At 42.9% G+C, this 27,850-nt stretch overlaps 1 protein-coding gene across 4 annotated transcripts in view; it reads left to right on the forward strand.

Moving 5' to 3' along the window:
- Window positions 1-1,944: 1,944 nt before the first annotated feature.
- Window positions 1,945-27,850, forward strand: part of Syt1 (Synaptotagmin 1) — a 115,612-nt gene continuing 89,706 nt past the window's right edge. For all 4 annotated transcript variants that reach the window (XM_080284957.1, XM_080284956.1, XM_080284958.1 and 1 more), the window contains exon 1: window positions 1,945-2,261. The gene's annotated coding sequence lies outside the window, so the exon portion shown is untranslated. The remainder of the gene's footprint in view (window positions 2,262-27,850) is intronic.

Genomic DNA, 27,850 nt, shown 5'->3' on the forward strand with positions numbered 1-27,850 from the left:
TTGTCCTACTCTATTTTGCCCTTCCCTATTCTGTCCTAACCTGTTTTGTCCTACCTTACTCTGTCCTTCCTTGCCCTTCCTTGTTCTGTCCTGCCTTGGCCTGCCCTGTTCAGCCCAACTTCGTCTTGCACGTCCCTACCCTGCCCTACTTTGTCCTGGCCTTCTTGCCTTTCTAACACTGCCAGACCTTTTTCTCGAGAAGGGCGAGGGTGAGAAGGGGTGGGTGAGGGTGTAAGGGGGTGGGTGAGGGTGGAAAAGGGGGTGAGGATGGGTGAGGGTGCGTTGGATGAAGGTGAGAGTGTGGGTGTGGGGAAGGGTGAGAATGGATGTGGGTGTGGGTGGGTAAGAGTGAGTGTGTGTGTGTGTGTGTGTGTGTGTGTGTGTGTGTGTGTGTGTGTGTGTGTGTGTGTGTGTGTGTGTGTGTGTGTGTGTGTGTGTGTGTGTGTGATGTGCTGGGTGCCGGATAGGGAGGCCTTCACGCGCTGGCACGGATATAACAGGGCAGTTCCGACGCCTGGTTATACAAACGTCCCCTCAGCTCCCTCTCCATCCCCCGAAAGGACGATGGTGGACTGCAGGAGAAGGGCTGAATGAGGGAGGACCGGTGAGTGCTGAGGTGAGTAAAGTCTATGTAAAAGACTGATAAGGGAGTGAGGGCTGAGTAAAGTGTGTGAGCTGAGTAAATGGGGTGGTGGGTAAGGGTGGGCTGGAAGGTAGGGTGAGGGTGTCAGGGTGCGTAGGAGATGGGTAAGGGATGAGTAAGAGTGAGTAAAGGGTGAATAAGGGATGATGAGTAAGGGGATGAGTAAGGGGTAGACTGGTGTGTTAGGAGGGATGAGTAAAATATGAATGAGAGTTGAGTGAATGGGGTAGTGAGTAAGGAAGACAGGGCTGGTTGGAAGGAAAAGTGGGGTAAGGATGAGTAAAGGGTGGGTGAGGGAAGGGTGGGTAAGGGCTGAATGAAAGAGGTGGTGAATGATGGAGGGATGAGTAAAGCGTGAGTGAGGGCAAGTGGATAATGGGGTGAAGGGTTGGTGGGTGAGTAAGGGTGAGTACAAGGTTGGTGGGTAAGGGGTGAATGAAGAGCTGATGGGTGAGGGAGAACAAGCAAAGATGTGAATATGAGTCGAATAAGGGTATGATGAGTAATGGAGAATGAATAAAATCTGAATAAAGGTTGGACATGGGGCTACTGGATGAGTGAGAGATGAGTAAGGGGTGGGTGAGGGACGGATGAGTGAAATTTGGTTATGGAATGAAGGAAAGTAGTGTATGTGGGAGGGATGAGTAATCTGAGTAAAGACAGGTAACTAAAGGCGAGATGAGTAAAAAGAGTGTAAGGAGGGTGAATCAGGGTTAAGGATATGGTGAGTGAAAAAAGGTTGAGTAAAATCTAATTACTGAGTTGGTAAGGGAGGGCGGTGGGTGAGGCAGGGAGAAAGGGTTGGTGAGGGAGGAAATGGTCAGGAAAGATGAAATAGGAGACAGTGAGTAAGGAAGGCTGAGTAAATGGGGGGTCAGGGAGGAAGTGGTGGGTAAAAACTAGTGGGTAAGGGAGTGCCGGTGCATGTGGGAGGGCAGAGTACAAAGGGTGAATAAGGGCCGGTAAGGAAGGACTGGCGGGTGAGGGAGTGATGAGTAAAGGGCAAATAAAGGCTGAGTAAAGGGCGAATAAGGGCTGAGTAAAGGGCCTGGTGGGTAAGGGAGAGAGGGGTGGAGGGCTGGGTGGTGGGTAGGGTAAGGGTGCCAGAGCTGCGTACACGGGAGGCACTCATCCACTCCATATCGATTTACCCGCCTCCTAGCCCGCCATGTCTCCCGCCCTCCCATTGGCCCAGCCCAGGCATTGATCACGCCACGGACCAATCAGAGGCCGGCTTGCATCGCCCTTTAGCCCCGGCGCCAGTCCTGGGTCGAGCCAAGAGATTTCCCCGCCAACGACAGTCCAAAAGGGGGCGCCTATTTGCGAGTCCGTGTGTGTTGCTTGGACCGTATCTGAGGGGGCGATCGGAGTGCTAGCTAAGGCAGGCAGGAAGGCAGCAGGAGCCCCTCGGCAGGCAGGCAGGCAGGCAGAGAGGCAGGCCGAGGTGGTAGGCAGGGAGGGACTATCGATTCTCGGGTAGTCGCCATCACCGCCAGAACGAGAGAGGGTTGTTGCAGAACACACCATGACTACTTGAAGTCCCCTGGTTCAGTGTTACACCCCGAGCTTTGATTTTACCTGCGACACTCACTCCCACTCCTCTCCGCGACTGAACCAGGTGAGTAAAGCAATCTGAGAGGGCTTTGAGAGGGCCTGGGCGAGTGGGGAAGAGAGGAGAAGGGGAAGACGAGGAGGAGAGGTGGGAGTGGGGCGGTATGATTTTGTGAAGTCCCCAAGTTCAGTGTTATCCCAAAGCTTTATTTTCGCGTGCCACTCATTCCCACTCCTCTCTGCGACCAAGCCAGGTGAGTGGGGAAAGCTGAGAGGGCCTGAATGAGTGGGGAAAACTGTGGGGAAGACGAGATGAGGCGAAGAGGGAGTAGGACAGTATGGTTATGGTGTAATCTGTCAGTGTTTCTCCAAAGTTTTGATTTTCCTCCGACACCTACTCCCACTCCTCTCCGCGACTGAGCCAGGAGAGTGGGGCTTTAGGAGAGGGCTTTGAGAGGGCCTGGTGAGTGGCGAAGACGACGAGACGGGGTTGAAGAGGGACAGTACGGATGGGAGTGCTTCCATGTTGGTTTCGTTCCTGACCCCGCCTCGCCTTGCCCCCCCAACCCTTTCCTCTCCCCTCTCTTTCTCAACCTCACAAGGCACCCTTTTTTTGTGTGTGTGTTTGTTGGGGGGGGGGGTATCCTGGTGACTTCTCATTTTGTCTAGCCTTGTTCTAACCTTGTGAATATATCTAACATCATTTGGGGTTAGATTCTGTCTCATTTTTATACTGTCCATTTTTTTTTTAATCATATCCTGCTTAGTTTCGTTCCAATTTTTCCTACCTTCGTTCTGACTTCATGTTAATTCTTAATTTTGTTCAGGGCCGGATTTACCTACTTGTGGGCCCCAGGCCAAACTCATCAGTGGGCCCCAAAATTTATAGAAATGTTGCCGGTTGAAGACAAATGCGGCCCTATATTTATTGTACAAGGGCCCCATACTCTGGGCCCTATACTTATTGTACAAGGGCCCCATACTCTGGGCTTTATACTAATTGTACAGGGGCCCTTATGGTTGTGAATATATCATATAATGAAATACTCGATGTACACTTGAAACAAGGTTATACGCTGGCACACTGCGCGACAAATTAGTTTCAATGGCCCCCAGATACCGACGAGCCCTAGGCCAATGGCCTACTTGGCCTATTGGTAAATCCGGCCCTGATTTTGTACACTTTTCATTTTCTTTATTGCCTTACCTCTCTTTTTCTCATGTCCAACCCTGACCTCACAGTTTTTGTTCCCCTATTTTATTAGTCCCCATATCATTTCCTTTCCTCTCCTCATTTTTTCCCATCCTTGTAAATTTCTTTACCTTTGTTCTAACCTCACTCTAAATTCATGCTCATTTTTTACTTTATTCTTAGGTTAAATCCTGTTTCATTTTTATATATTTCCTCATTTCTCTTCCTTTCTTCACCTCTTTTTTTCGTACCCTGGTCACTTCCTCATTATCTCTAGCTTTTCCCTTTCACCGTTCTGACCCCATTTTCATCCCACTTCAGCCTTTTCGTATCCTATAGTTCGTTCACCTTAACTTGGCGGGATTTTCGTCTTTTTGCTGCCTATTTCCCGTGCTCAGTGGCAGGATAACCCGAAAAACTATGGCTTTTACGTCCTTTCCATAGCACTTCTTCGTGACTGGCAACATACTCCAGTTTTTTAAATTTTAGGTCAGTTTGAAGTGAAAAGAATATAGATTTTTTTTTTTATGCCTCACATTGTTTTTTTTTTTTTTCTGTACCTTGGCCAAACTCTTACTTTTTATTTTTAAAGAGAAAAATAAATTCTGAGTTCATGCTCATTCTTTCGGTGTCAGATCCTGTTTCATTCCTAATCTCGCTACGGTGTTAGATCCTGTTTCATTCTTAAAGACTGTGTTTCATTGTTATACTCTCCTTCATGTCTTCTTTTCATACTTCTACTCTCTCTCTCTCTCTCTCTCTCTCTCTCTCTCTCTCTGTTCAACCTGGGTATCTTGGTCATTTTCACAGTCTAGACACTCTCACAATGCTATAGCTCATTTTATATTCATTTTCAACATTTTACATTCATTTTCACCTCACTCTCTCACTTCAGATTCACTTCCAGTCTTAGTCAGAGGCTAATTCGGTCATTTTCGCATCCTAGACATTTCTCCCATCATCTGATACCTCATTTTCAATACATATTCATCTCTAACTTCATTTTCAGTTAGGTCATGTCCCGGGTCACGTTCACCTCCTAGTCAGTATCTTATGCATTACTTTTAGATTCATTTTTACCTCATTTTCCTTTCATTTTACCCTCATGTTCATCTCCATTTTTTTATTTAGTTAGATTTTTTCTCAGATCATGTTCATTTCCTAGACACGTTCTCAGCCTCTCATGCCTCATCTTCATTCATTTAATTCTAACCTCATATTCATTTATAATTATTTTTATTCCCGGTCAGGTTTCGTGCATATTCTCATTTTCATACAGTGGACACCTCTTCATGCTCCTCTGCCTCATCTTCGATTCACCTTCACTTCATTTTCACTTCATTCTAACCTCACATTCATCTTTAATCATATTCTCAGCCTGATTCTATTTCGGTCATGTTCGTATCCTGGACTCTTCCTCATGCTCCTCGTCCTCATTTTCACTTCACTTTCACTTCATTCTCACTTCATTCTAGCCTCACATTCATCTTTAATCATATTCTTAGCCTTATCCTCTTTCGGTCATATTCATATCCAGGACATTTTCTCATATTCTTAATATTAAATTCACCTTCATTTTCATTCATTCTAATCTACCTTCATTTTCATTCATTCTAATCTACCTTCATTTTCATTCATTCTAATCTACCTTCATTTTCATTCATTCTAATCTACCTTCATTTTCATTCAGTCTAATCTACCTTCATTTTCATTCATTCTAATCTACCTTCATTTTCATTCATTCTAATCTACCTTCATTTTCATTCATTCTAATCTACCTTCATTTTCATTCATTCTAATCTACCTTCATTTTCATTCATTCTAATCTACCTTCATTTTCATTCATTCTTATCTCATGTTTATACCTTAACTGTTTAGTCATTTTCATATCCTATACACTTCCTCACTCATCTTTACCTCACTTTAGGTTCATTTTCACTTCATTTTCCCTTCATATTCATCCCTCATCCCTCAGTATTTTCAATTCTCTTCCCAGGTGTAATTCTTATAATCTATAGTTTTTTCACCTTAACATGGCAGATATTTTCGTTTTTTTTTTTTTTTTTTTTTTTTGGGGGGGAGAATTTCGTCATCTTGCAGGTCATTTTCCACTCCTGAATGGCAGAATAAGACACTACTATGGCTCTGTACTCTCCCCATAGCACTTCTTCGTGATTAGCATCCTTTTTTCATCTCTGGCACAGCGTTGAAGATGGAGAGATGGCAATTTTACGCCTACTTAAAATCACAAGCTGAAATGGGCAGGCTCTCTCTCTCTCTCTCTCTCTCTCTCTCTCTCTCTCTCTCTCTCTCTCTCTCCGGTTTTTTCCTCTTTCCACACCCATTTTCCTTTCACTTAAATCCCCCCCCCTCTCCCTCTCTCTCTCTCTCTCCAGTTTTTTTCCTCTCTCCACACCCATTTCCCCTCCATTTCCATTCTCTCTCTCTCTCTCTCTCTCTCTCTCTCTCTCTCTCTCTCCAAGCTCATCTTCACCTAATTATCCCTCACTCTAAATTCATTTTCGCTTCATCCCATCATTATAATTTCTTTTACCAATTAACCCAATTTCAGTAATTATGTTTCCTCAATTTCCTCTCTCACTCTCTCTCTCTCTCTCTCTCTCTCTCTCTCTCTCCTCATTCTACGCTCATGTTCACTTCATTTTCGTCTCATCTTCACCCCTCACTTCATTCCGGTGCTATATTTATCATGAAACTCAATTTTGGTCATGTCTCCTCACTTCCCTTTCCTGCCTCATCACTCCTCATCTCCCTTTTTGCTCCCCTCACCTCATTCTAAGCTCATGTTCACCTCATTTTCATCCCAGTATCATTTTCGCCACACTGGTCACTTTCAGGCACGTTTCCTCACTCCTCCTCCCACTTCCTCGTCTTTCATGTCATTTTTACTTCCTCATTTTCATTCTAAGCTCATGTTCACTTCGTTTTCACTCATTTTCGGATCATATTCATTCTTCAACTCATTTTAGGTCAGTCCTCTCACCTCATTTTCTCTTACGTCACCTCCCTTTTTTCCTTATCACTCATTTTCCTCATTTTCACTTTCACCTAACTTCACTTTCACCTAACTATGGTTTCATTTTCACTCCTCATTCACTTTCAAGCCAGTCCGTCATCTCACTTTCCTCCTTGGACATATTCTTCATCACTTCTTATTTTCCTTTCATTTTCACTTCATTCTAACTTTATATTCGCCTCATTCTAGCGTCATTTTCAGTCAGTCCCTCATCTCACTTTCTCTGGATCCCTCTGATACCCCATCTCATTCTTCATTTTCCTCACCTCATTTTCATATCATCTTCACCTTCCTTGGATCATTTTCACTCCTCACCTCACTTAATGTCAGTCTTTCACCTTCATGTTCAGACTCTCCCTTTTCACTTTCATTCATTTTACTCATTTTCTTTTCCTCATTTTCGCCTCATTCTGGTGTCATTTTCATCTAACATAACCTTAACTCAATCCCACATTTCACTTTCCTGTCCAGACCTTCATTTCACTTTCTCACGTCCTATGCTCATTTTCATCTCATTTTCACCTCATCCTAGAGTCATATTCACACCTCATCTCACTCTCTTATCGTCTCATGCTTTACCATTCGATCACTTTCCTTTATTCATTTTCACATTAGTCTTTCTGTCATTTTCATCTCATTCTATTGTCATTTTCACTCTTCTCACATTTTCTCCTTTCTCTGTTACCTAATTCTCTCTCTCTCTCTCTCTCTCTCTTACGTCACACTTGCGTCATCCTGTTAACTTCCCTCTCTCTTCCACTCTCACACTTGCTCCCCTCCCCCCCCTCTCTCTCTCTCTCTCTCTCTCTCTTTATCTATCTATATCACACTTTCCACTCCCTCCTCCTCCATTATCTCACTCTTACGTCATCTCACCCTCCTTACCTCCCCCCGCCCCCCTCTCTTTTTTTTTTCTCGCTCTTTCTCTCTTTCTCTCAATCAGGTCAGGCCGGGTCAAATAACATTACTAGGAACCTCACCAGTTATACAATTCTCTCTCTCTCTCTCTCTCTCTCTCTCTCTCTCTCTATGCCCCTTCACTACCAAATTTTTTATTATTATTATTTTTATTATTATTATTATTATTATTATTATTATTATTATCATTAATACCGAAGTCTATCTTTCCTCCCTACCCTCTTTCTCTTCTCCTCCCTCACCCCTCCCTCATCCCTCTCCCACACCCTTACTCTCCTCCCTTACCCCTCTTTCCTCCCCTAATCCCTCTTCCCCTCGCTCACCCCTCTCACCCCCTCTTTCTCCCCTTCCTCTCTCTTCTTTCCATTCCATTAATTCTTTTGGTGCAATGACGTCTTCTTTTATTTTATTTTTGCTATCATTATCATCACCACCACCACCACCATTATCATCATCATCATCATCATCACCACTACCACTACCACCACCACCACCACCACCATCATCATCATCATCATAGTCTATTCTTTCTACCTCTGGCCTAACACTGTCATCCCTCCATTCTGAAATCTTAAATAACACTAACCGCTGTGGACAGGATGTGGAGGCGTAGCATGGCTCTTTTCTTTTTAGCCTTTTTTCTTTTTTTAATCTTTTTTTGTCACTGGGATGCTTGAAATGAGCTGCAAAAGGACGATAAGCTGAGCCAATTAAAGGTGAAAGCACTACAGAATACAGGCCATAGTGAAGGATTATTTGTTTTTTTTTCTAGTTCTTGCCTTCCTTCATATTCTCTTGTTTATATTACGAACTTCAGGTGCAAAATATCGTTGTCATGAACCCCAACAAGAAATCTCCCCTCAGCTGAAGAAAATCGTCTGGAGGTAGCGAGAATTACACTTAAATTGGGTTGTAATCATAGTGAAAGGGTTAACTGTGACCCAAGTTGACCTGTGACCTTAGTTGACCTCTGACCTGAGATGCCTCCGGCTTTGAGTGACTGGTATGAATGACCTGAGGAAACATTTAAGGATTTTTATGACCTTTGATGTTAAGGCCATGAATGCTATGTGGGATGGTCCTCTCTCTCTCTCTCTCTCTCTCTCTCTCTCTCTCTCTCTCTCTCTCTCTCTCTCTCTCTCTCTCTCTCCCCACCATCATTTGTCTGCCGCGTCCTACTTCCGCATATCCAGTTTTCTCATATCTCACTCCCCTCCTCCTCCTCCTTCTCCTCCTCCTCCTCTCTCTCTCTCTCTCTCTCTCTCTCTCTCTCTCTCTCTCATCAATTTCTTTCTTTATATTCAAATCTCTTATATCAATTTCCATACTCTTTTTTTTTTACCCCCAATCTTTCTCCCCAATGCAACTGCTGTCTCCTCGTTTTTTACTTTTTTCAGTTACCGTCCCTCCAATACTCTCTTTTACTGATACTACTATTCGTTCATCTGTTATTTTACGTCCGATTTATTAATGAAAGAAGCAGCTTTATTGAGGTCAAGGAAAATTAGAGTTACAGTTAGATCCGGTATAGAAAGACTGGATTCAAGTTAGCATAAGTTACTTTGGGTTAGTTTGGGTATAAGTCAAGAAGTGGGTTGGCGGAGGGTTACTGCCCCGCCCCGAAAAATAACTAACTCAAACGGCCACCCCTTATGGGATTATGGCGTCAGAGTGTAGACAGACAGACGGACAGACAGACGGACACAGATAGATAGATAGATAGATAGACAGATATTACAAAGATTAAGCTGGCTTACAAACTTAGATGAAATAAGCTTAAGTTAACCCCAAAATACGCTTAATACGGCAAGGAGAGGTCAGAGCCATTTTAAGCTGCATACGGTCATGTCAGCTTAGGTTAGATCCGGTAAAGCAAGGCCACAGTAGGTCAGGTGAGGTCAGTGTAGTTATGCAGAGTCAGTGGGTAAGATATAATTAAGGTCAGGTGATTCAGGTTAAGGAAGCTCCCTAACACCTCTTCTTTGGCGATTTAGTTTTGGATATGGCTGGTTATTATCCTTTTGTACGTTATTTATACAGAGCGTGGCGATGTTGGAAGGATTTATATAACACAGAATAGGGCAGTACGATGTAATAAGCAAAATAAATCGCTTACGAGACGGTGTTGGGGAACTTCCAGAACCGACGAGTTTTGGGGTCCAAGTGCCTTCGGAGTTTTCGTTACGCCTCTTCCTTAGTGATTTATTCTTTGTGATTATATTATTTTATTTTATTTATTTATTAATTTTATTGTATTTATTTATTTATTTTATTTAATGTACTTTATTTATTTTATTTAATGCATTTTACTTATTGAATTTTATTTATTTATTTTATTTTATTTATTTATTTATTTTATTTATTGTTTTATTTATTTATTTATTTTATTTATTGTTTTATTTATTTATTTATTTTATTTATTGTTTTATTTCTTTATTTTTATTGTTTTTTTTCTTAAGCAAACTGTGTCGATATGCAAACGACTTAAAAATCACACAGGAGAACGTAAAGGTGTAATAGACAAAATAAATCGCCAAGGAAGAAGTGTAACGCATCCCCCTATGCCACGACAATATTGTTTTTAGCAAGATTAAATACAAGGCTTAAAAATAGGTCGAATCTCGGGCGAAGGTGGGTAGATTGGGGTAGGTTGGGGTAGGTTAGGGCAAATTAGCTAAGTAGGTCAATTAACTCATATTTAATAGAGGGGTTTGGTGTCTTGGAAATAGTGGGGTAGAAAAAAGGTCAGGTGTAAGGAGAAGGGAGGCCAGGTCATAGGTTAGCTTAGGTCAGGTGAGGTGAAGGACGGTAATTAACTCAGGTAGATTAAATAATTGGCTTGGAATCAGTGAAGGGCAACAACTGACAAGATTTATACCCATTTACTCTCTCTCTCTCTCTCTCTCTTTTCCTCTTTTTCTTTTTTCTTCTTCATCTTCTTTTACTTATACTTTTTTTTTCTCTAGCAAAATCCTGTAATATGTTCTTATTCCCTTCAACCCGATGGCGCCTTTTGAAATTTTACTCTTCCTGCCTTAAGACAAATTTAATAACCTTAAGACAGATCTTAAGTAGTGGCGGGGTTAATAAGGACTAGCTAACCCTTCTAGTTTAAAAAGTCTCTCCTAAGTTGACGCAAGTTTGTAAGAAGGAAGTAACACTGAAAAGAAGAGGACACGAGGGAGGTGAAGAAGGGAGGGAGAGGGAGGATGAGATGGAGGGGAAGGGGGAGAGATATTGAGATGGAGGGGAAGGGGGAGACGGAGGTTGAGGTGGAGGGGAAGGGGGAGAGTTATTGAGATGAAGGGGAGAAGGAGACTAAGGCTGAGATGGAGTGGGAGGGGGAGACAGACGTTGAGATGGGGGGCGATGGGACGGAGAGGTATAAGAGAGAGTGCGGGACAGGGTGACGTGGAGGCGATTTGTTTGTGGCCTTCCATTGCAGGATTAAGGCGCTTGTCGACAGATAGATAGACAGACAGACAGATAGGTAGATAGATAGACAGATAGATAGATAGATAAACAGAAGTAGCAAGTAATAGAAGGGTTAATTCCCGAACTAGCAAAAATCCTCTCTCTCTCTCTCTCTCTCTCTCTCTCTCTCTCTCTCTCTCTCTCTCTCTCTCTCTCTCTCTCTCACCAGCAGAAGACAGAGACGGGAAACAGATCTAGCAGGTAAAGAATTTAGAGCCAAGGAATTTTGGGCAGAGAGGCGGAGGAGGTCGCATGTAAGATCAGCAGGAATAAATGCCAGGCTAAAAGAGTGAGGCCACGGCATAGGTCAGAGGTCAGGAAAGGTCAGGGGTCAGGCGAGGGGTCAGGGCTTGGTCAGGTCGCGTCATACCAGATAGCCTCATAGCGTACTGGATAAGTTTATATGAGGGTCAAACCAGATATTTTTTTCTTTTTCACCCCAGTTCATACCAGACTGAGTTATGCCTTATTGCTTTATACCAGACTACGCCAAACCATGTAATACCACAGTACCTTTAGCGACACCACTATTCACCACACCACACCACACCTCACCACATACACAGACAGGCAAACAGACATAAAAAGTTAAGCAGAGAAGGACTGACAGGCATACATACATACACTCACCAACATACATACATACATACAAAATACACACATACACACACACCTACATACATACATACAGACAGACAGACAGACAGACACCTATAAAAAGAGACAGATGAAAACGTAACACTGATAAAAAAAAAAAAAAAACTGATCCTGCCAGAATAAAAACAGAAAAAACGACATAGAAAACACTCTGGCTATTTATGGCAACGCATCAAAACAGGTCAACTTAGGTCATCCAGGGCAGAGAGAAGACAGGTCACAGCCGCCGTTCACAGAGGTCAGAGGTCAGATTAGTTTGACCCCTAAATGTAATGACGAATTATTGTTTTTCTTCTTTTTCCTGCCGGGAGATTTTACTCAGCTAAGGAAAGGAATGGGAAAGAGAGAGAGGGAAGAAAAAGGAAGAGCATGGAGGAAAGGGAAGGAAATGGAGGAAAGGAAAGGGAAGGGGGCAGAGGGAAGGAAAGGGAAGGGGAGAGAGGGAAGGAAAGGGAAGGGGGAGTGAGAAGGAAGAGGAAGGGGAGAGAGGGAAGGAAAGGGAAGGGGAGAGAGGGAAGGAATGGGAAGGGGAGAGAGGGAAGGAATGGGAAGGGGAGAGAGGGAAGGAATGGGAAGGGGAGAGAGGGAAGGAATGGGAAGGGGAGAGAGGGAAGGAATGGGAAGGGGGGAGAGGGAAGGAAAGGGAAGGGGAGAGAGGGAAGAAATGGGAAGGGGAGAGAGGGAAGGAATGGGAAGGGGGGAGAGGGAAGGAAAGGGAAGGGGAGAGAGGGAAGGAAAGGGAAGGGGTAGTGAGAAGGAAGAGGAAGGGGGGAGAGGGAAGGACAGGGAAGGGGACGAAGGATTGAAAAAGAGGGGGAAAGAAGGAAGAGGAGGGGAGGAGGGGAGATAAAGCCTTCAATAAATCTTTCACTAATAAATATCTTCTTTAAGGATGAATAAAATCGTCTGAAAATAGCCTGATCATAATTAAAAAAAGGAAAGTAAAAATATATTGTTTTAAAGAATATTAATCACTCTAAGACGATGACATTATTCTCTTTATTTTCTTACCAACGCCAGACGATGTTATTATCATTATTATTTATTATTATTATTGTTATTATTATTATCATTATTATTATTATTATTATTATTATTATTATTATTATTATTTATTGACGCCAGACGATTTTATTATCATTATTATTTATTATTATTATTGCTATTATTATTATTATTATTATTATTATTATTATTATTATTAACATTATTATTATTATTGTTACCTTTATTCTGTTTATTTATTCATCATTACCTTCATCTTTATTATTATTTACTTATTACTTTATTAATTACTTGTATTTTAAAGGTGACAGTACTTTTGATGCCCACTGTACTTGAAGGGGGGGGGTTGGAAAATAAGCCAATCATAAACAAAATCCATCACGAAAAAAAAATAAAAAATAGGTCGAGTCCAAAACAAGAGGTCAAAGTTCACGGGAGGTCAGGCAGAGAGGTCAATTAGCCCAGGTGAGGTGGGACGAGAGGTGAGACAGGTGAAATCAATATAAAAAAAAAATGAAAAAAAAAATACGAAGCCACGGTCACTGAAAAATTGGGTCAAAGGAAACGAACATTGCATGAAAACGGACTGGCTGGGGGGAAAATATCTATCTATCTATCTATCTACCTATCTATGTATCTATCTATCTATCTATCTATTTTTTTTGTGAAGGCCTGTGAGTGTCAAAAGAATTATATATATGGATTTCTTTGCTGGGTTGACTTTTATTATTTTTGTTTATTTTTTTGCTGTTGTCTGGTGATTTTTTTTTTTGAGTTTGGCATCCTCGTACTGATGGGGTTATTTACAGCAGTGGCCATTTATTGTTGTCATTATTATTATTTACTATTGTTATTGTTGTTGTTATTATTATTATTATTATTATTATTACTATTATTATTATTATTATTATTATTATTATTATTATTATTATTAAGGAATTACTTGTAAATCAAGAAATTTTCGAGTGTAGGAGGAAAGGAGAAAAAAAAGGAGAGAAGGAGAAAACATTAAATAATGGAGGAAGGAAAGGAATGAGGAGGAGGGATGGAGGAGAGAAAAGAGGAGGAAGGAGGGAGGGAAGAAAGAGGTAGAGGGAGATAGGAAAGAAAAGAGAAGAAGGGAGGAAGGAGAGAAAAGAGGAGGAGGGAAGGAGATAAGAAAAGAGGAAGAAAAGTGGAGGAGGGAGGGAGGAAAGAAAAGAGGAAGGAGGGAGATAAGAAAAAAAAAGACGAGGAAGGGAGATGAGAAAACAGGAGGAAGGAGGGAGGAAAGGAAAGAGGAGGAAGAGGGAGGAAAGGGAGGAGAGAGGAAGAGGGAGGAAAGAGGAAGAGGGAGGGAGGAAAGAAAAGAGGAGGAAAGGGAAATGTGGAGCACTTCGGCACAAACCTTGACAAAATCTGCAGAGAAGCCTTCAAGGAGCTGCTCTCTCTCTCTCTCTCTCTCTCTCTCTCTCTCTCTCTCTCATGCTATACCCCTTTTACTCTAACTTGGCCTAAAATTGTCATCTCTCAATCGGGAATGGCGAGTTGTAACGATAGATTAAATAGTAGAATAATGCTAGTCACGAAGAAGTGGTATGGAAGTGATGTTGAGTCTCCCTGTCCCTCCTGCATATCAAAACCTGAGTTATACTACTACTACTACTACTACTACCACCACCACCACTACTACTACTGCTACTACTGCTGCCATTACTGTTACTATCACTACTACCGCCACCACCACCATTATTACTACTATTACTACTACTACTATTACTACTATTTCTGCTATTACTACCACCACCATCATTACTACTACTGTTACTACTACTACTACTATTACTACTACTACTACTACTACTATTACTACTACTACTAATACCACCACCACCACAACCATCATCACCACCACCACTACTACCGTCCAAACGCGTACTTTATAACTAACGCTACCTATTTACACACTACATCACTACTTAGAAATGATCTCTCGTACTGAAGGGGTTAATAAAAGCAAATATCTACCCCTCTATTTACATCAGTCTCCCCTTAGCCAAATTAAAGACAATGAAGGTAGGAAAAAAATAAAGAAAATGGGTCATCGGCGTGAAAGGGTGGAGTGAGCAAGTGTTCAGCGTAAAGCCACAAGTGTGCTGTGAGAGAGAGAGAGAGAGAGAGAGAGAGGGGGGGGAAGGGAGTGTGCTTTGTCATTCCTGCTAATAGTGTATGACCTTAGACGTGTGTGTGTGTGTGTGTGTGTGTGTGTGTGTGTGTGTGTGTGTGTGTGTGTGTGTGTGTGTGTGTGTGTGAAGTGGAGATTTTAAGTGCTAGAAGAGGATGGTGGAATGGGATGACTAGGGAAAAGGATGAGTACGGTATGCAAGAAAGCAAAGATGTGTGGATTAAAACTGAAGTGTGTGCATGGGAAATGGAGTGTGTGCATGGGAAGTGGAGTGTGTGTATAGGAAGTGGAGTGTGTGTATAGGAAGTGAAGTGCGTGCATGGGAAGTGAGGTGTGTGCTTGAGATGTGAGTGTGTGTGCATATGAAGTAGGGTGTGTGGATGGGAAGTGAAGTGTATGCATGAGTAGTTAGGTGTGTGTGTGTGTGTGTGTGTGTGTGTGTGTGTGTGTGTGTGTGTGTGTGTGTGTGTGTGTGTGTGTGTGTGTGTGTGTGTTGAGGTATTCATGATAATGATAGGGGGTGTACGCATCTGAAGTTGGGTGTAGTCAGGGCATGTGGTGCGCGTCAGTGTGTGTGTGTGTGTGTGTGTGTGTGTGTGTGTGTGTGTGTGTGTGTGTGTGTGTGTGTGAGAGAGAGAGAGAGAGAGAGAGAGAGAGAGAGATGAGGTTTTTTGAGACGGTAAATATAAAAAAGCATGAAGTGTGAGGCGAAAGATCTAAGTATGAAATCTAGAGGTAGAATATACGAGGCAAAAGAGGTGCCGGGTTTTGAAGAGGTATAGAATGTGAGGTGTACAAGGAAGAGAGGTAAGTAAGGTGTGATGGGAGGTGTAAATTGAGGTATGTGGCGTGAGGAAGAGGGGGTAGGTGAAGTATGTGGTATGAGGAGTATAAGGTGCAGAGTATGAGGCAGTGTGAGGTATTTGAGGTATGGAATGCGAGGTGTGAGGAAGGAAGAGGTGAGCTGAGGTACGGTGTAGAATATGAGGCAAAAGTCAAGGGCACTACCTCGTTAATATTTGAGAGAGAGAGAGAGAGAGAGAGAGAGAGAGAGAGAGAGAGAGAGAGAGAGAGGAAGAACAGGGAGCGGCGAGGGAGGGAGGGAGGGAGGATAGGGGAGGAAGGAAGGAAGGTAGGAAGAATGGAAGGAAGGAAAGATGGAATGGAGGAAGGGAGGAAGGGAGGGAAAAAGAGTTGAAAAAAAGGGAGGACATTGCGTGTGAGACCAGGGGAAAAAAAGGGAGGGAGGAGAGGGGAAGGGAGGGGGAGGGAGGTGGGGAGGGGAAGGAGGGAAGAGAAGGGAGTCAGTGAGGGGGGAGGAGGGAGAGAAGCGGGTGGGGGGAGAGAAGAGGGGAATGGATGGGAAGGGAGAGGGGAGTTGGTGGGGGTGGGTGAAGGGAAGGAGATAAGTGTGGCTGAGGAAGTGTGTGGGGGAGGGAGGAGAGTGGATGGAGAGAGAGAGAGAGGGGAGAAAGGAGAAGGGAGGGAAGTGTGTAGGAAGTGAAATGGGAAGAGAAAGAGAGGGAAGAGGGGAATGAGTGTGGGTGAGGGTGGTAATGGAGGGGTGCGTGGGAGGGAAGGGGAAGAGTCATGGATGCAAAAGAGGGGAGAGGCAAGGGGAGGGGAGAGTGAGGGAAGGGGGAGTAGGGGAAGGAAGAGGGAGGAATTCAATGTGTGGAGAGAAAGAGGACTAAATGGAAGGGAAGCTAGAGGGGAGGGGAGAGGGGACTGGGAGGGGTGCGTGGGAGGGGAGGAAAGGTCACTGGGGAGAGGGGAGAGGGGTGAGGGGAAGGGGGAGGGTGCAAAGAAGGCGAGAGGTGAAAGCGAAGGACGTGGAGGGAAGGAAGAGGAAGGAAATAGGAATGAAAGAGGGACGGAGGTAGGGAGAAGGAGGGGAAATATAGGAAGAGGTGAGTGGGGGGAGAGGAAGGAGTGGGGAGGGATGAAGGAGGGAAGGTGGGGATGAGAGGATAATGAGGGATGGGAGGACAACCATTATGCAGTGATGGGTGGGGGGAAGGGGAAAGGGGAGAGGAAGGGGTAGGGAAGAAGGGTAAGGGGAAGAGGAAGGGGTAAGGAAGAGGGATGGGAGGGAAGGCTGAAGGAAGGAAGAAGGGGCTGTGACAAAGAAAAAAAGGGGAGGGGGAGAGGGGACAGGGAGAAGTCATTATGCAGTGAGGTGGGGGGAGGGGGAAAGGGATGGGGCGGAGGAAAGAGGAGTCAGGGAGGGGGATGAGGGAGGGGAAGAGAAGGGCAGGATCAGGTTTGAGCTAGATGAAAGGGAGAAAGGTAAGGAGAAAAGGGAGAGAGGGGTGAGGGAGGTAAGAAAGGGTGAGGGAGGGGGAGGAAAGGGGTAGAGAGAGAAGAGGGGTGAGGGAGGGAGGAAGGGAAGGGGGTAGGAGAGGGGGGGTAAGCCAACCACGGTAGTTTGGATAGGTCGATTGAAAACACTGGCTTAGGGTTGGGTTAGGGTAGGTCTGAGGGAGTGTGGGGGCCTGGTATACTGGTGTGGAATAGGGTGGTATGGCATGAGGTGCTGTGGTAGGTGATGGTCTGGTATGGACAGGTGTTGTGGTATAAGGAGATGGTGTGAGATGGTATGAGGTGGTGTGGAATAATGTGATCTGTGGTGTGAGATACCCTGATGGAATGTGCTGGTATGAGGTGATCTGGGCTGATGTTGTGGTATGAGATGGTATGCCGCAGTGGGACGTGACCTGGTATGGACTGGTATTACTCTGGTATGCTGGTATGAAGACTTGGTGTGGGTGGCTTCATGTTCTGCCCTGGTATTAGGTGACCTTGTATGTACACTAATGATACGAAGTGAGGCGGTGTTCTGGTATGACGTTGGTATATCTGGTATTAGAACACAGAGATTCCAATGCTTTAGTGTTTATAAATCGTTTCGTAAGAAAAAAAAAAGAAGGAATTTACTATAACTTGACATTTACGATTATCCTGTGAACACAACGATTTCTTCCTCTCCTCCTCCTCCTCCTCTTCCTCCTCCTTCTTCTTCTTCTTCTCCTCCTCCTCCTTCGTAATTCCTGGAACATCCGGAAGAGTTCATACAGCTTAGGAGATATCTATCCATCTATCTATTGCTGTGAGAGGGTTAAGGAAGGCTAGATCTAACCCCTCCGTTTTGAATCGTTTCTCCAATACATTAAAATCGTCTGGTGGCAGAAAATACTACTACTACTACTACTACTACTGCTACTACTGTTACTACTACTACTACTACTACTACTACTACTACTAATAATAATAATATTAATAATACATAAAAACAAAAGACGTGGTAGAGAAGAGCTGAATAATTAACTACAGGACAAAAGGTCTCTGACAACTTTTCTTTGCCCTGACCTTCACGTTTTCACCCAATTCCATCCCAACTCTGCATCCTCCTCCTCCTCCTCATCATCATCATCATCATCGTCATCATCATCATCATCATCATCATCATCATCGTTCTTCTTCTTCTTCATCTTCAGCATCATCATCAACTACTTATTTCTGTCTGTCTGTACTTCCTTCAAACTCTGTGTCCCTATGATGTTTCCTTAATTGTCCATCTTTTATTTTATTTAAGAAGCTTGCCACATTTTCTAGAAGGACAGGTTTTGCACTCTTTTTCTTGTTCTTCCTCCTAATAATAAGTAAATATGTAAATAAATATATAAATAAATAAATAATGACATCTTCCTCTCGTCAAGAATATCTATTTTTGTGGGAGGAAAGAGACCATAGGAAGGAACATCACACTCCTTTCTTTGACCTTCCTGAAAATTAAATCAGCGTTACGAAAGGAATTTGATCGTAAGCTCGTTCGTAAATCCATCGCCTGTTCTGTATGGATCGTAAATACTGAACGTCCTTTACTTTTAACCTTTACTATACGCCTACAAAAGAAGTCTTAGTTACGAGAGAAAAATTATCGTAAGTCATATCTGTTATCTCCAGGAGGTACAAGAAAAGCAGGAGACATAACCTTCCCTTTGCTACACCCAATCTCTGCTACACTCAGCCTCTGCTACATCCAGCCTCTGCTACACCCAGCCTCTGCTACACCCAATCTCTGCTACACCCAGCCTCTGCTACACCCAATCTCTGCTACACCCAGCCTCTGCTACACCCAACCTCTGCTACACCCAACCTCTGCTACACCCAGCCTCTGCTACACCCAACCTCTGCTACACCCAATCTCTTCTACACCCAACCTCTGCTACACCCAACCTCTGCTACACCCAATCTCTGCTACACCCAACCTCTGCTACACCCAATCTCAGCTACACCCAGCCTCCGCTACACCCAGCCTCTGCTACACCCAACCTCTGCTACACCCAACCTCTGATACACCCAACCTCTGCTACACCCAACCTCTGCTACACTCAGCCTCTGCTACACCCAGCCTCTACTACACCCAGCCTCTGCTACACCCAGCCTCAGCTACACCCAGCCTCAGCTACACCCAACCACAGCTACTCTCAACCTCTGCTACACTCAACCTCTCGTGTGCGGTAGTGAAATATTGATTCGCGAAGAGGGGAAGAGCGGGATTATTAGTGTGTGTGTGTGTGTGTGTGTGTGTGTGTGTGTGTGTGTGTGTGTGTGTGTGTGTGTGTGTGTGTGTGTGTGTGTGTGTGTGTGTGTGTGTGTGTGTGTGTGTGTGTGTGTGTGTGTGTGTGTGTGTGTGTGTGTGTGTGTGCTGTTGCGTCATAAAGATTATATATTCTCCTTAGTCCCTCAATTAGTCATGTGGTGTGAAATGAGAGAGAGAGAGAGAGAGAGAGAGAGAGAGATTCATAAGCATTAGCAGCATCCAAGTCTCATTCACTAACTTCTCTCTCTCCCTCTCTCTCTCTCTCTCTCTCTCTCTCTCTCTCTCTCTCTCATGTTAACTCCACTTTCAAGCCCATCATGTTCACTATCTTGACATTCCCTCTCTCCACTCCACTGTCCCTCACCACCTCCTCCAACTCCTCTCTCTCTCTCTCTCTCTCTCTCTCTCTCTCTCTCTCTCTCACCAACTCCTTCATCAACTCCACTCTCCATTCTTCACCTCCCACTCCAATACACCTTAAATGGGTGGTTGTGGCGTACAGGTGTTGCCCATTATGTTCATTACGCCCCAACACTCTTTGGTTCTCAGTGCGGAGTTAAGAGAGACGTGATTTATTAACTCTACTCACCTACAAGAAGAAAGAAGCATTAATATTCAAGTAAATATCCAAGGTTATTCAATTACAGGATAATCTATAATATTTAACCCGCATTTAGCCATAAGATAGAATGACAAGATTGTAAACCGAGCAAAAAATGAAAAGATGAGACAGCCACAACTTCCATATTATCTACAGAAGTTTTGGTGATCTGTATATTTATTTATTACTCAGACGCCCATCCTAAGCTGAAATAATCCATCTTTAGGCAGCAAGAGTAAATTGAAATAACACGTCATCGTACTGAAAAGGTAGGGATAACAGCGACTGCCAGTATCTAATCGGCCATAAGAACAGGATGATGAAACAGGATGATGAAATATAAGGTACAGCTGCTAACAATAATACCGTTTCACTTCATTACGACACATTACGTGATAGCGAACAGTGACATTAGAAAAAACCCCGCAATGCAATCTTCAGAATCCAAACAACTTTTCAGGATACTGTGGAAGAGTCTCATAATTCTTGGACTAAATAAAGGAGGGATATTACTGTCCGCACTACCTCTCAGCGCTGCATAAACCAGGTTGCTGTTGGGAGCTATGAGGTCGCCACGCCAGAATTTACAGCTATTAAATTTCACGATGGCCATGTCTTTTAACCTTTTCACTATTATGACATGTATTTATATTTTTTTTCCCTCTCTATGTACGATTTTTGTTAGCTCAGGAGACGCTTGCCGAAGTGAGGGGGTTAAGTATTAGTCTTCACTTAACGCTTCACTACTGGATGCTCTCCTAAGCTTAGTAATACGTTGATTCGATATTACCCACTGTGGACTGAGGAAGGCCTGTGTAAGAGAGGATGGGGGGCGAGGGTAGTCTATCATTTACAAGATAGAAGAACCCTGTCCATCTCTTGGATCTGAACCCAACCAAAAGCCATTCTAATAGTAGTAGTAGTAGTAGTAGTAGTAATAGTAGCAGGAGAAGAAGTAGTAGTAGTAGCTATAGTATTAGTACAGTATTGTATTATTCTTATTCTTATTCGTCTTATTATTATTATTATTATTATTATTATTATTATTATTATTTGTTGTTGTTGTGGCCTCAAGCTCACCTGAACATTAGCTTGGTGGACTGCAGGTTGAAGTTTCCCGTCTCCCACCGTCAGCTATCATCCTTTCGGGGGATAGGGATGGAGGGAAGAGGAAAGCTGCTAAATGCTAATGATTTCCCTACACCCTTTCCGGCCGTGGGAGGTGGCGGTCAATTGTGGTAATGAGGGGGAGGGGGGGATAATGAGAGAGAGAGAGAGAGAGAGAGAGAGAGGATGTGTATATATGTATGTCAGTGTGTGTGTGTGTGTGTGTGTGTGTGTGTGTGTGTGTGTGTGTGTGTGTGTGTGTGTGTGTGTGTGTGTGTGTGTGTGTGTGTGTGTGTGTGTGTGTGTGTGTGTGTGTGTGTGTGTGTGAGGGACAAGGTGAGGTGGCGCAACTTCGCCTTCCCGCCCCGCCCTAATCACCCTCAAAGCGATGCACTGAAGTTACCTGACTGAAGTTCACCTGAAAGGAAACTTGGTGGAGGTGGAAGGGAGGAAATTGTGGCGGGCATTAAGGTGGAGGGGAATATAATAAATCACTCTTTGGGTTTAGGACACTACGTTGCACCCCTTCCTTAGAGATTTAGTCTGCCTATTACACATTAGTATCCTGTATCCTATTTACGTCTTTCCAATTTCGACACAGTTTGCATCAATAACATAAATAACATAAATAAATCGCTATGAAAGAGGTGTTACGGTAATACCAAAGCCACACAGATTACGCCACGACCCCGTATTTCGTGGATAAGAAGGATTACAAGCTCCTGTTTTCAACTATACCCTTTTTACTCAAACTTGGCCTAAAATTGTCATCTCTCCACGTTGAATACCGTGGTGTAACAATAGATTTACACCAGAATACGATGCTAGTCACGAAGAAGTGTTACAGGAGGAATAAAGAGCCACAGTACTTTTTCCGCCACCAGGGTACGTGAAATAGGCTACAACAGGACCAAAATCTGGGCCAAGCAAAGTAACAGGACTATAGTTTGCTTCTGCTTAGTAAACTCTGTGGATATTAAGAAGACGTAGGAGACACAGAAAAAAATATTAAGGTGAAATGGGTACAATAAATCGCCAAAGAAGAGGTGTTAAAATCCTCCTGAGTTGACAAGACTAAAGAAAAATTATATACAAAATCTATGCTTATTGTCCCTCAAAGGTCCAAGTCGGGCTGAAAGGGTTATGGCTTCACATTAAACTCTATAATTATGTGGGGGAAATTCTTGTGAGATATTAAATTATTGAATTCTACACACACACACACACACACACACACACACACACACACACACACACACACACACACACACACACACACACACGCACACACAATGCGGAGTTTAAATTTAAATGGAAAATTGATATTACAGACGAAGTGAAAGTTCAGCGAAAGTGTAAACGGTGCTTGTTATATTGAACAGGTAATAAAACACGCACGCACGCGCACACACACACACACACACACACACACACACACACACACACACACACACATGGGGTCGTTGTAGTACAAATGCACATGAAGTAATTTAATTTAGCTACCCTGTTTTAATGTGATTATAACCCCAATGTGTGTGTGTGTGTGTGTGTGTGTGTGTGTGTGTGTGTGTGTGTGTGTGTGTGTGTGTGTGTGTGTGTGTGTGTGTGTGTGTGTGTGTGTGTGTGTGATTTGTATGTCTTGCCTGTCAACAGGGCCCTATACTTATGCGTGTGCATGTATGTGTATGCAAGCAGCGAGGGTGTGTAAGTGAGTGTGTATAAGTGAAAGTATGTGCAATCTGAAATAGTGCTTGCACGAGGGCATGTATAAGTATGTGAACGTGTGCAAAAAGGGGGTCTGTCGCGTGTGTGTGTGTGTGTGTGTGTGTGTGTGTGTGTGTGTGTGTGTGTGTGTGTGTGTGTGTGTGTGTGTGTGTGTGTGTGTGTGTTAATGACGGAATGAAGTGTGCATGTGTGTGCCACTGTCTTTGTGTATGAACGTGTGTTTGTGTGTGGCTGTATGTAAGTGTATGTGCAAATATGGGCGTGTATGTCAGTGTGTGTGGATATGACCGTGTGTGTGAGTAGGGGGGGGTCTTTCTGCTTGTGTATGAATGTATGTGTGTATGTGTGTGTGGGGGGGGTTGAAGGAGATCTGTGTGCGTGTATATTAACGTGTGTGAGGGTAGGGGGGGCTCCGTTTGCGTGTGTGTGAGTGCGTGTGCGTGTGTGCTTGCGTGGCGTGCCTGCCCTAACCTTATGTTTCCCCCACCACCATCGGCAAAATTACACCGCAGTTCACCACACCAGTCACCACACCTTTTCACCCCAACGAACACCACCACACCACACCACACCACACCTCTATATCACAGTTCTGTACCACATCACATCTCTATGCCATACTTCTATACCACACCACACCTCTATACCACACAGTTCTGTACCACACCACATCCCTATGCCACACTTCTATACCACACCACATCCCTATACCACAGTTCTACACCACATCACACCTCTATACCACAGTTCTACACCACACCACACCACACCTGTACACCACACTTCTATACCATACCACACCTCTATACCACAATTATGTATCACACCACACCTCTATACCACAGTTCTAATCACACGACACTTCTATACCACATTCTATACCACACCACACCTTTAAACTCCATTTCCACACTGCGTCACATCTCCTCCACATTCCTATACCACACCACACCTCTATACCACACTTCCATACCACACCACACCTCTATACCACATTTCTATACCACACCACACCTCTTCCACATTTCTGTACCACACTACACCTGTATACCACACTTTTTCACCACACTTCTATACCACAGCACACACCTCTATACCACACCACACCTCTACGTCCAACCTCGGCTCTATAAGTACCATACCACAATTCTACTCTACACCACACCTCACCTGTACAATATACCACACTTTTACTCTGTACCACATCCTTCTACCACACCTAACACCACATGCACGTCAAAGCACGACACACACACACACACACACACACACACACACACACACACACACACACACACACACACGCCAATGCACCAAACCTCTATATCATTTTCTTACTCCACACCTGACAGGACACACACACACACACACACACACACACGTCAATGCGCCAAACCTCTACATCACATTCTTACTCGACACATGACAGGACACACACACACACACACACACACACACACACACACACACACACACAATTACATCCTACCCAATACTTTACTCCCACTAAATCTCTTCACTTCACATTTGTCTTTATTATTTTACTTTGCCAGACTTTTTTAAATTTTATTATGCAGTTATTATTATATTTCTACATATTGCATTTATTTATTTATATATTTATTTACTGTATTTTTTAATGGATCGAAGTGCTTTTTTTTTTTTTGGCAGACGGAAAATGCATATAAATAAATCAGAGTTGTTCGTTATTTTATTTAAAAAATTGATTTATTTGAATATTTGCTTTACTATAATCAAAAGGACAACTGAAATACTATAAGATTACACTAAATTTACCCTCAGTCTATTTACTTAAGAAACGCATCTAAATAAGGGGAAAAAATAGGGGAGATTTTAAAATAAGGAAAACATCGTATTTTATGTCAACTTCTCTGTCTCACAATTCGGATATCTATAACAAAAATAATAATTCGTCTCGGTGAAACGGATTTATGCCTACCGACTGTACACGGGGGAGGCCAGCGATCGAAACCCGTCTCGTGCCAGGAAACCATTGGCGTGGGGTTCACCTCAGGAATGCTGCCTTAAAAATGACGGAGTATACGGAGCTGGGAAGAGGACAGTGTTGGTACAGGGATTTATTTAATTTTTTTTTTAGTTTACCTTCCCCTTAAATCGTTTTCTTTTCGTTTATCTTTTTAATTTCTTTTTTCTCTTGTTTAGTTTTCTTGTTGTTCACCAGTTTCACATTTTCTTTTACTATTTATCGCCCGCCTTTAGCAAGACAAGGTGATATTGTTTTTGTCAGCGTGAGTTTGTATGTACATGTTTCTGTTGCCAAAATATCTCGAACAGTTGTGGACGAATTTTCGCCAAACCTTCAGGGAAATAGTGACTATGTGGATCTGCAGATGCCTATTACTTTTGTTGAGGATTTGATCAAAGACGACCGAATGTCAGCGCATTATAATTTTTAATATGATTTTTTTTTTTTTTTTGTGAAACGCGGTGATTGAATTTCGATGAGTTCTGCGAAATTTCTTCAAATTTGGTTTATAGATAGCTTGTACCATACCCAATAACATATTTTGGCGGGCGATTACAATTCGGACCCAAAATGCTTCTGTTTTTCTTTTGTTTTTGTTCGATTTTCTTCTTGTTCACCTTTTATCTCTTGTTTACTGCTGTGTTTTTGCATCCTTATTTGTCATATTTTTTGTTTGTGTTTTTTTTCGAGGGACTGGTACCATTAAAAAAAAATACTTTTTCAAGTGCTATGTCCATCTATCTTTTTTCGTTGTTCTCTCTCTCTCTCTCTCTCTCTCTCTCTCTGTTTGTACTTATGCTTCTTGTATTTTTCTTATTTGCTCGTATTTTGACTTCTTCCCTCGCAATTTTTATTTTCGTCCTTTTCTCTATATATTTCCATGTATTCTTTGTGTACATTCTCGTCCACTTTTTATATTTATCATCAATCTATCGATATTTTATCCATATTCAAATCTTTTCATTCCGTTTTCTGTTGCAATATTTTCATTCTAGTTAACCCCAGACTATTTTATTCTGAGGAGAGGGAGTCATAGAAGCCTGAGTGTTAATCTTGCTTTATTTTTGGTCTATTTATATTTTTATTTCCCTTATCTATTATTTCTCTCCTTTTATTTTTTTTTATTTAAGTTTCTATTTGTTTTTTTTAATCCATATTTTCTCTTGTTGGCTGATATTTTTCTCGTTTTTTCTATATTTTTTGTTATTCCTCTCATACGTGTCATTTTTCTTTCACTCTTCATCCGCCTTTCGTTTTGGCTTATGAGAGAGAAAGAGAGAGAGAGAGAGAGAGAGAGTTAAGGGTTTATTATCACGAAACCCTATGATGGAGTGACGGTAATAGCAAACTCTCTCTCTCTCTCTCTCTCTCCAAGTCTTAATATGTCTTCGTCTCCCTCTCTCTCTCTCTCTCTCTCTCTCTCTCTCTCTCTCTTAATATATGAATGTGTGTGTGTGTGTGTGTGTGTGTGTGTGTGTGTGTGTGTGTGTTTTGACCCTCCTCGTCTTTTTCCCCCTCTCCCTCTAATCTCCCTCATTCCCGGTCTCTAATCTCACTCACTCACTTTCTCTCTCTCTCTCCCTCTCTCTCTCTCTCTCTCTCTTTCAGTATTTTTTCAGTACAATATGCCCTTGAGAGAGAGAGAGAGAGAGAGAGAGAGAGAGAGAGGCCCCTCCCCCAACGGACTCCCTTCAATCCTCTTACCAAACCAGTGCAGCAAAACTCAGACAATCCTCTTCCCTTCCTTCCTCTCTCCTCTTTTCCTCCTCCTCTCTTCTCTCTCTTTTCCTTCTCCTCTCTTCCCCTCTCTCCTCCCTTCTCTCTTCCCCTCTCTCTTTCCTCTTCTCTTTAATTCCTTTCCTCTCTTTTTTATTTTTTCTTCCATTCCATCCTTCCTCCCCTCTCTCCTTATACCCTTTCTCCTCTCCCCATCCCTCTTTCTTCTTTTCTCCTTGTCGTTTCCTCTATTTTTTCTCTCCTTCTCTCCCAACCCTCCCTCCTCCTCTTTTCTTGTTTCCTCTCTCCTGTCTCCTTTGCTTCCAGTCCTTTATTCATTTTAGTTTTATTTTCGTTTATTTCATATTATTTTCCTCCTTAGTTTTTGTTGCCTACCTTCCTCCCTCCCTTCGTTCCCTCTTTCCTCCCTCTATTTCCTTTCCTCTCCTTTATTCTTCCTTCTCTCCCTCCTTCATCATATACCCATCTGTCTGTCTGTCTGTCTATCTGTCTGTCTGTCTGTCTGTCTGTCTGTCTGTCTCTCTCTCTCTTTCATTCTTCACCATTTTCTTTAATTTTCTTTACCTGTTTTTTTCGTCCCTTAATTTCCGCTCCCTAAATTCTCTTCATCTCTTCTCCCTTCGTTATATATAGTTTTTGTCATAATGGCCTTTTTTTTTTTTCTTTTTCCTTCTTTTCATATTTTCATCTTTTTTTATCTTACGTTTCCCTTCCCTTTCCTCTTTCCTTTTCCTTCCTTCGCCTCCTCCAGTCCCTATAATCCTTTCCTGTCTGTCTGCCTCCCTTCCTTCCTTCATCCCCTCCTCTCTCTCTCTCTCTCTCTCTTCCTTTTCCTCGTATTCTTTCCCATTCCATTTCCCCTTCTTTCTCCTTCCCATACTCTTCTCTCTCCACCCTTCCCTTCTTTCCTCCGTCTCTCCTTTCCCTCCTTCCCTCCATTCCTCCGTCTCTCCTTTCTCTCCTTCCCTCCATTCCTCCATCTCTCCTTTCCTCCCTCCTTGTCACATGGGGAGGGGAAGGGGGGAGGGATTACGGACCAAAGCCGCTTTTTGCAATTTTGAGTCATGTGCTCCTCCCTCAGTCTTCTTCTTCTTCTTCTTTTTTTTTTTTTGTGGACATGAAGAAAGCAGCGGTGGTGGTGATGATGATGATGATGATGATTATTATTGTTGTTGTTGTTGTTGCTGTTGTTGTTGTTGCTGCTGCTGTTGTTCTTTGTATCATCATCATCATCTCACCATCATCATTATTATTATTATTATTATTTTTTTATTGTTATTTCTGCTGGTTAATTTTATGTTGAAAGAGGTTTAGTATATTTCCCTGCTCGTGAATGAAGCCTAATCGGATAGTTAATATATATATATATATATATATATATATATATATATATATATATATATATATATATATATGGAGCCTCTG

The sequence above is a fragment of the Coenobita brevimanus genome, chromosome 103 (assembly GCF_032717465.1).
Source record: "Coenobita brevimanus isolate Jiangsu-jjx chromosome 103, ASM3271746v2, whole genome shotgun sequence".
In the NCBI taxonomy this organism is placed as follows: domain Eukaryota; kingdom Metazoa; phylum Arthropoda; class Malacostraca; order Decapoda; family Coenobitidae; genus Coenobita; species Coenobita brevimanus.